Consider the following 11,936-nt stretch of genomic DNA (forward strand, 5'->3'; position numbering starts at 1 on the left):
TACCTTATAGATCTGCAACTTGTTGATGATGATTATTTTGCTTCTTGAATGTAATCACAAGTGTTGCATGAAATGGCATGTAACATGACAAAACCCTAAAACACACACATGCTTGCAAATGAATGTTGTAATATTGATCCCCTGGATAAATGAAGAAGACTTGAATGCTTGAATGCTTTCTTATCATCCCTTCGCTTGAATTTCACCTCCCCTCCAAATGAGAAAACCAACTCCCTTTTATACATGCCTCAGAAGATTAATTCATCTCACCAAAGGTCGACATCAGGGAGATTTGGGATCCCGAAGTGCAGATAGGGCTGGGGGGACCTATCTTGGGGCCACCCTAAGAGGGTGGGACAGGGGTGCTTGTCCTTCCCTATCTTGGGGCCGGACAAGGTCCTGAGGCTATCTCAGGTCTCAAACAGGAAGGGGTCAATGGGGTGAACATGCAAAAAGAGGTCCTGGTCAGAAAGGAGGATGTCGTCGACAAAATGAGGACTTCGAATGTGGTTAAAATTGCAGGAGGCGCAATTTTATGACACTACAATTTGATGTTAAATCAATCTGAGTCTTGACTCCATAAGATCTCATACCCGATTTCTGCATCTACAAATTGTATCATATATGTGTTCTTTTTGGTATGTTTATGTATAATAATGAGGATATAAAGGATATTGGAGGAAAAACAAGAGCGTAGCAAGAAGATTAAAATGTTATATTTTAATATATATTACATAACGAGAATTGAAAAGTGTCAGGACCTCCATTTAGTTAAAATATTAAATTACATTATTACACTTAAATCCCATACATAATTAAGAGCACATTAACACAACTTGCTCAAATATATATTAAAATAGAGACATAAAATTATATTTTGATGTGATGTCTAAGTACATGAGCCAAGATATAGGCAAACATAGGGAAATTATTTCATTTATAAGGTAAATTACTATAATACATAATGTACATAGTTGATGATAATCCTAATATGAGCTCCCGACATCTATCTCCCACAAGCATGCCACAAGTGAGAACATTGCCAGTGTGTTTTTTTGCCCAACCTCGAAGTAATTATACTTCCTCAGAGTTCTTCATGACACGAAGAACCGTCGACCTTGTACGAGGTCATCTAGCAATTCAAAACTGGCAGGGTGATGGAATCTAGTGCGACATAGTGTATCTACATTCTAAGATGCTAATGCACCAACACTATGATATGGAAGAGGGTGTAAAGCATAGTGATTCAATTAGTAAGCATATGCTAAGAGATCAAACAAATTTGCATTTGTCTCGATTAATCACAACATGAACATCAATTCCTTGATCACCCAAGAAGGCATGGATCAAGAATCCAAATCAATATAAGTCAAGCATTTAAATCAATATCAAACCAACTCTAACATGCCAATTCCATTCTTCTTTGAGTTTAATCATCCAACATAATGTCACATTCATATTCCATTTTAACTATTCATACACACATGCTCAATCATCAAATAACCATAACCCATTGAAGACAAATTCAAATCGAGCCATGTGTGTGTGCATGCGTGCGCGCGCGTGTGTGTGTGCGTGTGTGTGTGTGTGTGTGCGTGTGCGTGTGCGCACATGTGTGTGTGTGTGTGCGCGTGCGTGCGTGCGTGTGCGTGTGCGTGTGCGTGTGCGTGTGCGTGTGCGTGTGCGTGTGCGTGTGCGTGTGCGTGTGCGTGTGCGTGTGTATATGTATATGTATCTCTAACATGCCAATTTTCCATTCTTCTTTGATTTTAATCATCCAAAATAATGTCATATTCATATTCCATTTTAACTATTCATACATACATGCTCAATCATCAAATAACCATAACCCATTGAAGACAAATTCAAATCTTATTTGATGATTGAGCATGTGTGTATGAATAGTTAAAATGGAATATGAATGTGACATTATGTTGGATGATTAAACTCAAAGATGAATGGAAAATTGGCATCTTAGAGATACATACATACATACATAGTATGTGTATGTGTATGTGTATGTGTATGTGTATGTGTATGTGTATGTGTATGTGTATGTGTATGTGTACACACACACACACACATTATTCCACATTAAACTATAACATTAAAACACTCAAATTCCACTTTTTGAATAAAATTCACTTTGGACAAAATCTGAACCAAGAGGCCATACTCCATTGATAGACCTCAAAAAGCTTAAAAATATAAAATGCTCAAACGAAAATCTAAAAAAACCCATTGGTCTCCATGCACTCAACAACACAAAAATGCATTCAAAATTCCCTTCCCATTATCCAATGAAATTTTAGCAACATTTCCCCATAAAACCCCATATTTTCCAAATTTGAAACATGCATATAATATACTCATTCAAATGATAATATTTACAGAGGGGGAATGCTTAAAATCACACTAAAATCCATTTTTACAACAAACTTTAAATCAAAAGATGAAAAAATGAAGATATGAGAAGCCCTACCTCATTTTTCTCCAAAATAAAAATGCAAGGAACTCCCAACATACCAACGAATTTGCACAATTCTTGGACAGCTTGAAGGCCTCCCAATTCTTACTCCAATGCAACAAAACCCATTCAAATCCATCCACAAACCAATTCATTCTTCAAAATCCAAAAATCAAGCAAGACGAGGGCTTTTCTCTCTGAAATTTAGCTAAGTTCTTTAGTTTGTAAAAAAAATAATGTTGCAAAAATAATGAAATGTTCTTCCTCCATGATTTGGTAAACTCCCCCCTTTTTAATTAAATACCCTACCTTCATGCATTTCATGATTATTCCCTTTATTATCACTTTATAATTAAATATATCATTTTAAAAAAAACATTTAGTTTATAAATAAAAATTTATATTTTATTATTTTGTTTTGGTCGATAAAAATTTATATTTTATTATTGGTGTTCTTGTTATTTTATGTTTTTTATATATCTAAAGTAAACATTTGATTTTGAAATATAATTGTTATAATAAATATTTCGACATTTAGTTTTAAATGTATCATTTTATAAAGAAAACAATTTACTTTAATATTTGTAAAGAAATTCATTCCCAATCATTCTAATTCAACTTAAAAGAAATGTTTAAAATAGTGAGTGAAATTGAGGGCTATGACAAAAATAATGAAATAACAAACATTGTTTGAAACCAAAATACAACCTTTGTTTGAAACCAAAATACAACCTAACTCACTATGATACATTAGATATCTTTAGTATAAACTTCATACAAGCAATCTAACTAATAAGGCTTCTTGTTTTCTATCCAATTGGCATATCTTTCTTCAAATCTTGAAGCTTTATAAGAGGTGTCCATCATGTCTATAGGGGATTTCCTTTTATAATCCCCTTTCTAAGCCTCCACATAGAAGGTAATGGACTCCTCCATAGAAGCTGACATTTCTTGATCCAAAGACTTCTTATTGTAGTCGACAAAAAAATTATTGATTCAAGGTTGCACTTCTTGAACAAGGCTTAAATGCACACCCTTACTCCAACACAAATTTTAATTTTATTTGTTAAATCAATCTTGAACAATTTGTTAACAATTTGTTATATCTTTTGATAGTTTTTGTCATAATTTCAATACAAATTAAAGAAAAAACACATTTCTTAGATTTATAAACTTTATAAATATTGAATTTGATAGAATATTAATACTTGTCCAATAATTATTTTAAATAAATTGCAAGGTCTAACTTAATGCCTAAAAATATTTGGCAATTTTACATTTAAGCAATTTTTACAATAAAATACAATTTAACATTTTAAGAAAAAAATTTATTGTATAACATGAAAGATGAGATTTTAATGTAACTGTCACAGATTCTTAAAGAGTTGTTAGGTCAATTAAAGGCTCTGGAATATAAGAGCCTACACAAAAATATCTATCATCTTTGCATATATAATAGACGATCTAAATTCTAGCGTTGATTTCCATCTGCATCTTTACCATTTGATTCAATCTGAAATTCATTGTCTTCCACATTTACAATAGTTTCTCATAGTTCCTAGTCATCAATTACACATTGTAATGGGCTTTCACAAGACATTATTTATAGAATAAACTTGTTTATTGTGTCTTATGTCTTATGGTACCATCTTTAAAAAATATTATATATTTGCATCTTGCATATGTTATTTTCCTTTGACAATTTACATGATGTTTTTTTTAATTAATTAGATGTGTATATATTATCATTAATGTTTTTTCATGATTATAATTGTAACTATATACTTATAATAGTTATGATTATTTGTTAATAATAAATAGAATTTCACTACATTATAAAAATAAAGTCTTTATAGTTGGAACCCTTATTACGTTATATGTAGAGGCAAATCCAATTTCTTATCTAATTGGTTGAAGTCCCCCACATTTGTCTACTTGGTCAAAGTCCTTCACAATTGTCCACTTCACAAGTGTCCACTTGGTCAAAGTGATGCAACTCCCCACTTGGTCAAAGTGATGCTACTCCCCATTTAATCATAATTTTTTTTTGCTTACTCTTTTTAACTTTTTTGTAGACAAGTTTCATTATTGTAATTTTACCCAATTTTTTAATGTTCGACAAATGTTGGTCATTAAAACTTTTCCTTCTATGCTTGTAGGTTCCTCAAATAGAACACTCATGGCAAAGAGAGTAAGCAAATGACATCCATAATTATATATTTTAAGTGGATTCAATATATTTAATTTACATGTTGATAACTTGATTTTATTTTGACATGCATTCTTATAATAATTTGGATCTCTCATTTGTCAGTTTGGATCATACCTATGGATGCATAATTAACATGAGTCATTTTTGTAGTTACAAATCTAAATTTAAAATTTAAAATGTTTATATTTTCCCATTAGTTGTTATGAACTGATTAAAAGACAAAATATTCCAAATTATACACTACATTTGAATTACATATGATTAATCTAGTAATGAACAAGTGTAAGATAGAGAGAATTAAAAAATTAAAAAATCTAGTAGAATATTATTACACTAGCATTGCATCCTCCTATATTGTATAGCTTTTTGTTGTCATTGATTGTGGTTTGTTTGTATTGAATCAATTCAATGAGGGGTCTATCTAAGGGGAATATGATCTTTGCAATTTAACAGATCCCCGACTTGTGTATGCAAACACGAAAGTTGCTTATTATGATTTAGACATCAAAGATTGAGGCGACCCATTCTCAATCATCAGAATTTGTCCAATTCAATCCACGACTTTAACTTTATTATCTGAAGACTTAATTTCATCAAGAAAACGTAAACTCTAACCTCATAATTGTTTCCTTCCATGCTCGAGAACCCCCAAAAAATCAATCTTTGTGTAAAGGTAGGTGGGTTGCATAAACTTCTCCAGGGCATATAAATAAGATAATATTTGGATTACCAATGTGTTAAGACATCAATTATTCACTTAATTATTTGGCTTATCTATGTGATTGCAATCAAAATCAATAACGTCTACCTTTGGGGAAGGGGTTGCATGTCTTACATAAACTTTGTGGTTTATGCCCTCGATGCTACAAAAATGAGAGACAGAAAAGTACATTCCCTTGAATTGAAAAAAACACAAACTATATTGTCATCTCATCATATATGTCCTCAAAGGGCCAAAAGTGGCCCAAAGAGCCGAGAAGTGTGATGTAAAGACCGACTTTTGGAGTGAAAAAAATAAAAATTGAAAGCCAACAACACAAAAAAGCAAAACATGAGGCAGAATCAGAGAGTGTCGAAATTCTGTCCTTTAAAGAGTTATCTGTGCCAATCAAGAGATCTCGTACTTGGAAATGGAGTGGAACAGAAAAAATAAGCAATCATCTTACTGTACTGTGGACATATAGCAAGCCTTTTCTCTAGCTAAATGATGGTGAAGGTCAAACATTTTTTGAAAGAAAAGTGTATGACACGAAGCCCTCTAAGAATATTTTTTTACCTTTGTCTCTCTAAAGTGACAACAATTCAATTTCTTCATCTAAGCAACAAATCTAATAGGCACAGTGCTTCTGTGGAATGTAGTGTTTTGTTTTGATTTGAAGTTGGTGGGAACAAACCCTAAATTATGCAAAAGGAACCCTCAAGTTGCAAAGTAACTAGAATTAGGTATAACATTGGAGGTCAGATGACCTCATCCTCAAAGTGAAGACATCAATTGCAATAGTGTGGAACCTTCAAGAAGAAATGCTCTTGAGGATTGAGCCACATGAACCATTGACAGGCTTTGTAGATCTCATCTTGGATGCCCTCTTTATCTCTCTATTTGAAGATCAGGGATACCTATCAAAAATAGGTAGAAGAAGCCTATCCATGTCAAAAACCATTAGGCCTTATAACGAGGCTTTAGCATAACAACTAGTGTAGTTACCACAATGTGCACATTACATGGAGGATCTAAATGCTAAACATGCATACCTAACATTAGGGTTGGAGAACTTCCATCTAAGTGTAACGTCCCCAAATTGGGATAGACCTGTTTTCACCCAAATTGACAATTCCACAATATAATTTATCTTTTAGCAATACATATCAAAGTAACTTCATCTAATCATTAATAAATTTAAGAATCAAAGAATAAATGCATGGATTAGTGAACAAATACATCATATGAAATGATAAGCATTATTACTAGCTAACTACCGCATAACCAATCATAGTTTAGTTCAATAGGAAAACCTCGAAAGGGCACCGGTAAACTGCTCAGCCCAACTAAGCCTAAGAGCGCACAGCATCATACTAAGATAACTCGCCCCTTGGCCCACAGGCGGCAAGAACGTCCCACTAAGACAATCCATCCCCTGGAGTGGCCTACTTAGCTTGGGAGAACCGGTAAATAAACTGCATCTCCCTAGCTTATTTCCTCCAACTTCACATCTGATTGACTATGGAATATATATATATATATATGATATATTCTTTTGGAGAAATATAATTTTAGTATTAATCATATTAGAAACAATGTCTATGAATGTATATAGAAAGACTGATGCATAAAACACTTGGATCTCATACCAATTACTTGTATAACGCACAATGGCTGTATGGCCTGAATGTTATTTACTTATATCAGATCTCTACTTCATCGATGCCTTTCCTTGCATGTTGGATTTGTCCTTTATACCCCTCCATCAGTGGTAGAGGATCATGATCCTTCCCATGTATGTAACTGTTGGTAAGAGAAGCGTCCCTTTCTGTTTGACCGTTGCCTCTTTGTCATTAATCTCTTGCTTTTAAGACGTTTGGTTCAATTAATCTCTTGCTTTTGAAAACTTTGGCTCTATCTTAATCAACTGCTCCCTCTTAACACTATTTCTTATTCTAATCAATAGTTTGCTACTGATTAGATGAGATCGCTGCCATTAAGGGAGGGAGAATGATCTGCACAGGTAAGTATACTTCCATACACAGTATTTTCCCTTCTTCCAGCCTGCTGTAGTAATGTGGAGAATTACGATTTATGCTGAGGGGAAATTGTGAAGTCTTACTTATTATAAGACAGTTTCCTTATTGCCGATAAACCTCTGTTTGTTGTTTTGTCTAATTTCATGGTAGGGGCATGACACCAAGCTTATATATCATGGTTACGAACTTACGACCTACAGTACTGTTGGAGATATTCAAACATAATCAAGGCTATATTAACATAGGAGGGTAGGTGAGACTTAAAAATGAAGAGTCAAATCACTGTTGATATGTTTTCAAATTGAAGCTGAAATTATTGTTTCTTAGGGTTGGTTAGAATGCTAGATTTATATTTCCCTTAATCTAGAGTTTGTAATGGGTGTCAAGTTGAAGTGTGGTCCAACAAAACAAAGCCCCTACAATCCTCTCACATATGTACAAAAGAACAACCCACTTCATTGTCTGTTTGAAAATGTTGAAAATTGTAACTTTTGTTTTCCTTAGATTTACTCAAGTCTATTGGAACTAGAAAAACAATAGTAGAATATTTGATGGTATTTGGAGTCCTTTCTTTAATTGGGGCATCAAAATAATGTTTTTGATTAAGTAAATTGGTTTTGAAGGGACCAAAAACTCTATACATTAGATAGAGCAGCTCAAAGCATACATAACTGTTGGTGTTGGAAATAAGCACACCCGGACCGACGATGGACTGGTCCAAGAGGGGCCAGTAGCTCAGTGGTAGAGCACTCCAGCAGCGTATGGAAGGTCCTAGGTTCGAGTCCTAGCTGGTCCATGTCTCAACATGGTATCAGAGCCAGGTCCAGGCTAGGAGCCCCAAGCACACGAGAGGTGTATCTTAAGGGGGGGTTTGGTGTTGGAAATAAGCCACACCTGGACCGACGATGGACTGGTCCAAGAGGGGCCAGTAGCTCAGTGGAAGTGCACTCCAGCAGCGTATGGAAGATCCTAGGTTTGAGTCCTAGCTGGTCCATGTCTCAACACAATCCTAGAAAGGATGAAAACACAACTGCAGCTAAGCTATCAAATGAATTTCAATACAAGTACAACCAAGGTTCAAGCACAAATGAGTACCCAAGGAACCAGCCTAAACAACGCCAGACCGGACCCTATCAATCTCACACTCTTCACTATGGTGCGTGATTGAGAGAGAGATTTGGAAAACCTTTCTTATTACGCCTTTGAACACTTGTCCAGGAAAGGTTATCAATCAAGTCCTTGGACCTCGGAGAAGGGGGGAGGGGAATTCCCTCTCAAATAGCCCAGCCATGTGTGCAATAGAATAAGCTTAACATCTAATTGATGAAGCCAAGCGTCAATCAACCTCCTAAAGAGCAGGCAAACATTGCACTAAAGTTGAGGGAAAAATTAGAGCATTAAAACTACGACACTAAGCAACCAAAACAGACAGTGGGTGAGACTCACCAAAAGGATCTAAAATAGCCAAAGGAGTGGGACTCCCTGGAGTTGCACCAACCGCAAGAGGAACATGACACATCATAGGGCAAAAAGAAAAAGAGAACCCGACATCCTAAAAGTCGCGTCATCCTAAGAGGAGCCAAAAACCTGAGAGTCAGATGCATTAATAGTCAAGTATTCTTGAACATTCCTCCACCATGGACCAACAGAAAAACAATGTCCACATCTGAAGGGGTGAAACTAATAGTCAAGAGGTTGAGTCCATGGCCTTCCCCTCACCATAAAAAAAAATTCCATATGAAGAGCATTGGAGATATATGTCCACCAAAATATGGGCAAATGTAGAGTGCCCTGTGAAGGAAGTAGTAGAGCCAACCTTCAAAAATGAAACAATAGCATTGCCAATGGCTTCATAGCAGAAATCTTCCAAAAATTGGAGAGGAAGATTTGGAAATCACACCCAACCCAGTCAAACATTGAGAGGTTCAAAGAAGGGGATGAAGGAGATGGACCAAGGCTTAACAGAGTGCTCTCCCCACATCAACAATCTACTCTCAAGCATCAAATCTCTTTCTTTTGAAGAGGCAAATAGTGCAATAAAAAATCCCCTAGCACAAGGGAATAGCTCAATCTTATCATCAACAAAGGGATTCCATGATTTTGAAACCCATTGGTAGACATCGAGAAGAGAATGCCACAAGATGTTGACTCTATAAACCAGGTCTTGTCAGAGATAAAAATCTTTGTTTGCAAATATATCCTATCCATAAACCACCACAAGGGCCAAAAAGGGCAGGTAGAGCTCCCGAAGCTAGCTATGGTCACATAGGATAGCTAGTGACCCAAAACCGAACCACCTGGTAACAAATTACCACCAACACAGTGCCCAAGAACCCCAGTTGTAGGGGAAAAAATGCCATTGTTTGCATAGAGAGCAATGAACTAGGGCTGGTGCTAGGATCAACAAGGGTCGAGCGAGGTAAAGAGTCCATAGCAAAGGGCGCATGGAGGACTAGTGAAGTAGAGTTGTCACCATTGAGAGGCATAGAGTCAATCACTGGAGGATACCTGTTAGCAAGAAGCCATTTTCAGGCTCCAAATCGCCAATCATAGACTTCAAATTACTTTTAAAGGCCATGCTAGGAACAAGGGCTCTCATAGAAGAGACACCCATGTCAATTCAATGTCCAAATGCCTGCAATAGAGGAGTTGTGGTAATAGCCAATGATAGGATTTTAGTTTCATGTAGGAGCAGGAGCAGCAACAATTCAAAAAAAATCCTTGACATCAAAATAATGTTGTCTCCGAAATTTAAAAAATTTATTTGTCATCGAAATAATAAATAATCATATGTACCTAGGGATCATAATATAACTTCTTCAAGCTCATAGACAAAATACCTCAAATTTGTAGTAGAGAGTGAGCACTATTGAGTGCTCTGAACTTTTTGTCTCAACAATTCACGTATACTTTTCTACAATGGATCGCAGAGTGTCAACAAAAGTATGGAAGACACAAATTCCTACAATTGTAAATGAGCAAGTTTCATGTAATGGTATCAAATTCCTTGCAAAAATCCACAAAATAACAATGCACTTTGTATCTCTTTGCCTTGCCCTTATTAATAATACAGGTCCAGGTGAACAAATGGTCGCTTGTGCAATGATTCCTGGAGCCAGTTTATCCCTTAGTCCCCAAAACTTTTAATCTCAAACATAATGGTAATCTATCACAATGGTAATGATCTTTTACACAGTATGTCCAAACATAATATGAAGACAATTGCCAGGATTATTTTCATCTCCATTTTTATATATTAAGCAAATGATGTGGTCACTCCAAAATGTCCAAAAGCTGTGGCATCTAATGGATAGTTGAACCATAGAAACGAGACTCGGACTCGGCATGGACTCGGCAAAAGTGACTCGACTTGGGACTCGGGTCTCCGCAAAAAAACTCGACAAGACTTGGCAAAGTGAAAAACCCAAGAAATTTAGAGATTTTAGGGATTTAAAACTTGATCCATGCACCCTTTATTTAATAAACCTTGAAGGCACAATAACATCATCAAATAGAAGCTATTTTGATCACATACACAAGCATACATCGATCACATAAGTATAAACGCAAATTGTAGCTGAAGGAAATAACAAACTTAGATATATAAATATTGTCAAATGTATAAAAAAACTCATGGAATATAAAATCCATGACATCAAATGTTCCACACAAATATCAAAACAATAACTACAAGTGTATGGCTTAAAGGAGCATGCATCCCTCCTACGAAGGCGTCTAAGGTAGGTCCTAGATGATTCAACAGCCATAGTCTCTGTCCATGACTCCATGCCACCCTCACCAACATTAGCTGTGCCTGTGTCTACTCGTGCTCTAACCTCCTCCTCTGCCATGGCTACAACCTCAGCCCAAGGTCACTCGGCTCGGGAGACTCGCCGATTCTTGGCGAGTCCAAGAATTTGAACCAGTCCACTACATATACAACTTCATATTCTGGTCCATGTTTAAAGAATTTAGCTTTAAAATCTTTCTGTGTCTTGGGATAGATTGCAATTTAAGGATGGCCCAAAGAACCATTCACTCTAAGAACTCATGGTGTGAACAGGGCTAGGCTTGACACAAATGCAAATTAGCTTTGAAAAAAAATTGTATCTTGGGATAGATTGCAATTTAAGGATGGCCAGTCACATTACCATTTCCCCTCAGCATAAATCACATCGTTGGCCACTCACATTGTAAGGGCTACATGCATAATTAAACATTTTGGATAGATCAGAAATTGCACATGTTGACCATCTAGGGAATAAGATTCTCCAAATGAGTTTGCGGGTGAACTGAAGCTAACAAAGAATAGGTATGCATTTGTCTTCTAACTAATTCCTCTTCTTCCCTCTATAAATGCTCCTTTAATATTTTCACATCTGTTTTGACTTGTTTGGTGTGTCATAATGAACTTCGTTAGTCTATAGATGCTCTTACAAGTTCAATCATAACAAGGATTACGAGGGCATTTGTCAATTTCAGGATGGCAAGATACGGGGATGGAGAGGGGAAATCTAG

Source organism: Cryptomeria japonica, chromosome 1 (assembly GCF_030272615.1).
Source record: "Cryptomeria japonica chromosome 1, Sugi_1.0, whole genome shotgun sequence".
Lineage (NCBI taxonomy): Eukaryota > Viridiplantae > Streptophyta > Pinopsida > Cupressales > Cupressaceae > Cryptomeria > Cryptomeria japonica.